Below are 4,810 nucleotides of genomic sequence, written 5' to 3'. Positions count from 1 at the left end.
TATATATATATATATTTGCTATAGCTTTGGCTGCTTGGTTTTTTTTCTTTTCCCTCTCTGGGAGGCGGGTCCTTGTTGTCGAGTTTCGGGGACTTGGCGGGAAGCCAGCTCGAAACTTGCACAGAAGGGAAGGAAAAATGATCAATCATGTAGAACAAAAAGTGTAAAGATCAAACAGATCATAGCAAATTATTCCTTTAGATTTGAAAAGCTACCTAGAACTTGAAAGCAAAGAAGTGAGATCACCCAGTACTGCTGCTGATAAAAACAAAACAATTGTTCAGATGTGCCCTGAAAACCACCTGATTATCACAACTTCCATTATGGATGAGGAACCAGAGAAGTCCAAAAATTTAAAGGAATGAAATCTCACAGCAGCAACCAGACAAAGTCAGTCAGAATAGAACTGGGGTAGAAACCACCAAACACAGTCCTTTTCCCAGGCCTGGGGGCGAAAGGGAAGGCTCTTGCCAGTGACAGAGCTACTATGCTCAGGTGCAAAAAAAGTGCAGTTTCACAACACATCTAGAATACTGGATGTTAGGGAACAAATAGAAAAGCAAAACAAAAGCAAAAAATATTCCCTTATGGGGATATTTTGCCCCACTGGGTACTTTCATGAAGAAAATAATTTTTTCCAGGCACAATGTAGTAGGCAGAGTCATTAAAAGGCCCTTTAGGGCACACTGTGAACAGCAGTGCTCTCTGTACAGGCACTTGGTGGTGCTGTAGACCCTGCTAGCAAGGAAGGGAGAGCACAGCACGAGTGTCACTTGCACTGTGCCACACGGTGACAGCACTTGCAGGGCTGAGACAGCTTAAGAACTGCAGAGAGAGAACAAAATACCAAGGATCATCACTGGTCCAGGGCAGGGTTGATAAAACCTGTGACTGGATGGAAGGAGGCAGCCTAAGAATGTGGCTGATGGGGAGATGAGGTGGAGAGAAGAGAAGCATGGGGAACCTGATGTAGTGGTGTCCAGCAATCAGAGACTCAAGAGCCTCACCACGAGATATGTAAGTTCTCCATAGGTAACACTTTTTCCTAGTTTTGGCTTCTGGTAGCTGGTGTTGAATTTGCTTTGACATATCCTGGTGAACCTCCTGATCACAGGCAGCTGTTTTGTGATTGGTGCATGGCTTGCCTGTCTCTTGCAACCTCACTGGGTTGAAGGGAGACCCTCATCTGGTGACCACAGCACCAAGGTGTGGATGGGAAGCATCACACTGGACAGCTTCTCTAGGCTTGATTATGACTGCTCATGGTCTATACTGCTAGTGATCACCTTGACAAACACAATAGAAGTGTGTGAAACAGCACTTCACAGAACTGCAGAATATTCTGGGTTGGAAAGGTCCCACACGGGATCATCGAGTCCAGCTCTTAAGTGGATGGCCCATATGGGGATCTTGAGGGGCGGAGTCCACGATCGGGAAGAGGAGACAATATGGTTCCTAATGGGGCTGCGTGGGTCAAGAAAATTACACAACTCAGGGAGAATCTGTACAATAGAAAACGCAAGTAGTTGTTGTTTTTCTGCTTTACTTGATCCCAGGAAGCCGTTGCTGTAATGGACCCATTTCTAAAGCTGTTCTTTCCAGGATTCGTAATCCTGGTGTTCGCCTAAAATTACTCCATTTTTATTTACTAATGAAATGTAAACTTGCACAGCATTGTGCATTACAAGACCCTGGAAACATTTGGCTATACACGGAAGAAGGCAAAGAAGGATTGCTAGCACAAACAGGCCTAAAAGTAAAAATAATAGAAATTTTTTCAGGGGCTGTGAGAGTCCCTTCAAGGAAAGCCAATCAAACATATTGTCCCAAATAACTTCATCAGACTTTAGGATTTATTGAATGAGGGAATGGAGTTCGTTTATGTGGGAGTGGATGGATTGAGAGTGGTCGGAGAAATTTAGACAGCACAACCCCTCAAATTCATTGCAGCCATGTCCATTAACTAGCAGTAGAAAAATGAATGTCTGCTCTATTCTCTAAAGTGGCTTTCTTAATCTGTTGGTGTGATGGTTTCACTCTAGGCCTTCCTGAAGACCAGCTTGTAACCAGGAAGGAACTAGGCCTAGAGTGAAACCATCACTGTTGGGAATCTAGTAACAGGTCTTCTAGTGCTGCACTAGTTGCATTACCCTCCTTGGCTAACCAACATCCCATTTTCGTGAGCAGATCTAAGGCATGTGTTGTGCCAATGGCTGGAATTATTATGCCTCCCCAGAGATTCTTGCTATGGGACCAAAAGTCGGATGTAGGGGCACAGGTCCTTATATAATAAGGAAAATACACGCTCCTCGTGAGGTGGTGAAACAAAGAGCTTTATTTCAAATTCGGCGCTTCCCTTTATACCCTGATATCATGTGACTTTCTTAACCAGTAGGGTTATCCATTTAGATGCATGCTCCTTTGGGCTTCTCTGCCCCAGCACATCCCTCATGCCTTGGACACACCTCCTACATCACCCCCCCCTCAATTATTTAAGAAGGTCAGGAAAACAGTGTAATAACAATAGTGCAAACAATCAGAAGAGTACATTGTAAACTACCAAAGCTTGCAATGACCCAGCACATCGCTTGCTTGGTCTCCTATACCTCTATGGTAAACTTTATAAAATCTTCTTATATTCCTAAAGGGTAGTGCAACTTGGAGAAATAACTTTATTAACCTAAAGGCCTTAGCCCAACCATGTATAAACTTATAACCTTTATTAATCTGAGGGTTTTTAAATAACTGGGGAGTTCAACTTTATTTAAGAAGTAGGATAAGCTTAGCAAAACTAAATTTTCTTAAAATGACCTTGTGGCAGGGATAATGTTATTTTGTGAGGTGTTTTGTGTTTTAATATTTGTCCAGTCAAACAACTCTCTTTATTCATTCACTCTTCTCATTCATCGGCGGCCGCCTTTCATTCATCTCACACACATTCACAGATTTTTTTACAGACTACTTTTTACCACATTGGTTGTCCCTTAATGTAAACCTAAAACCTGAAACATAAACATAACTCTTTTAAAACTTCTGCGTTACTCTAGTTCTTGCTGCTGGATTGTGTACCTAAATAGGGTTTGACACACCTGGAAGGAATCTACTTAAGTTCTTTTCCTGCAGCCACACAGGCATAGCCTCCCCCCCAAGTCACAAAATCTAGGGATCATGTCCACTGTCCTGAAATCAAATCTTTTACCATGACTGGTGGTTTGGGAGAGTTGGACGCCTGAGGTCTATGTTGCCTTTCATACTTACTCTTTTCAGTGCTGTCACAATTTAAAAAATTGATAACATACATAGCTTTTTACAGATGTTCTTGCAGGCTATACAGATTCTCCCCCTTTTTTGTTGTTCATTGAACATGTGTTTCAGTGTGTGATGTGCTCTTTCAATAATTGCCTGTCTTATGGGTTAGTGTGGAAATGCCTGTGACGTGAGAATTTTCCTATTTGATAGGAAGTGGAGTTGATTTATTATTAGTGTTAATCTGCTTTGGGATACCAGAGGTTGCTAAGCAACTAAACCAGTGTGTTTTACACTTTTGGTGTTTTGTTCAGTGGATGCTGTGGCAGTTATGTTTTGTGGATGTGTATCTCAGTTTCTGTCAGTCATTGGCCCTGGCATGTTAGCATGTGATTTTGTGTGTATTATATAGAAATCAAACCTTCTATGAATCACAAGAAACCAAGCAGAACGCATTTCAAACAACAGGTGAGGGTTAACAATATCTCGAAGAAACTAACTCTCAAAATGGGGGATTAACCTTACAGTATAACAGGAATTAGTTACAACATTAAAAAGTTGTTCAGAAAATTTCCCCAAGGCAATATGAATGGCAGTCAGTTCCAGAACCTGTACAGAAGTTTGTTTCATGGTCTGTACTTCTCGTTCCCACTGTTCTGTGGCAGGATTTACTCAAGTCATTGCAGTCTTTCATGTTTTTTCCAGATGCATCTGTGAAGACCGTGAGGCCTTTTACTGGTTCATTTTTGCATCTGGTAGTGGCTTTTAAAGGTAAATTACTGATTTCTGCCCACTATCTGTGTTTAGGGAGATGGATTGAAATGTCACCGTCAAAACTTGCCAAGGCAGCTTGGAATCCTGCGTCCTCAGCCAGCATCCAATCCAAATTGTCCTTCGTGGCTGGAATGTAGATGATGGTAGGATCCCTTCCGTCCAGTTCCTGCAGTCATCCTCTGCCTTTAATGACAAGCTTTGCAAACATCTCATTAGCAGTCTACACAGTTTTAGGTGGTATGTGGGGTAGAAACAGCCACTTAGAATTTGCAGCTCTCCTTTGGGCTTCTCTGCCCTGGCATGTCCCTCGTGCCTTGGACACGCCTCCTACCGTCGGAGTCGCAACTTTCAGTGAATTGTTGCAAATCTTGAGATTTAAAAAGGGGATGTTGCTGAGCCAGGGGGTGAGGGGCTTGTTGAGGGCCTGTGTTTGTGAATGGTTTTCTGCTTCTTTTAAATTGCTGGACTGCAGGTGAGTCCAGTTTCTCAGAGTAGACGGTGATGTCAGGTTTTGTGATTATTTTAGGGGGGCTAATGGCTAAGTGTTATAGATTAGGAAATCAGGGCAATTTTTCTTCCCCTGCCCTCACTCCAAGGGAAAGAAACGGAGTGAGCAGGGGGAAGGGAGGTCATTAGCATTACAAAAGATGTAGCCAACCTAGGGTAATGGGCTATTTGGAGAAAGAGGAGAGGTGGTGGGGGAGGGGGGGTTCTGGGCGCTGGTGGGAAAGGTGAGAGGCAGAGTGCTGTGGCTGGCTCCCGGGGTGCAGACAGGCATTTTGTTGGGGAG

Source organism: Manacus vitellinus, unplaced genomic scaffold, assembly GCF_001715985.3.
Source record: "Manacus vitellinus isolate BGI_N305 unplaced genomic scaffold, ASM171598v3 scaffold_60_pilon, whole genome shotgun sequence".
Classification (NCBI taxonomy): Eukaryota; Metazoa; Chordata; class Aves; order Passeriformes; family Pipridae; genus Manacus; species Manacus vitellinus.
Note: the sequence above shows the minus strand (reverse complement) of the source record.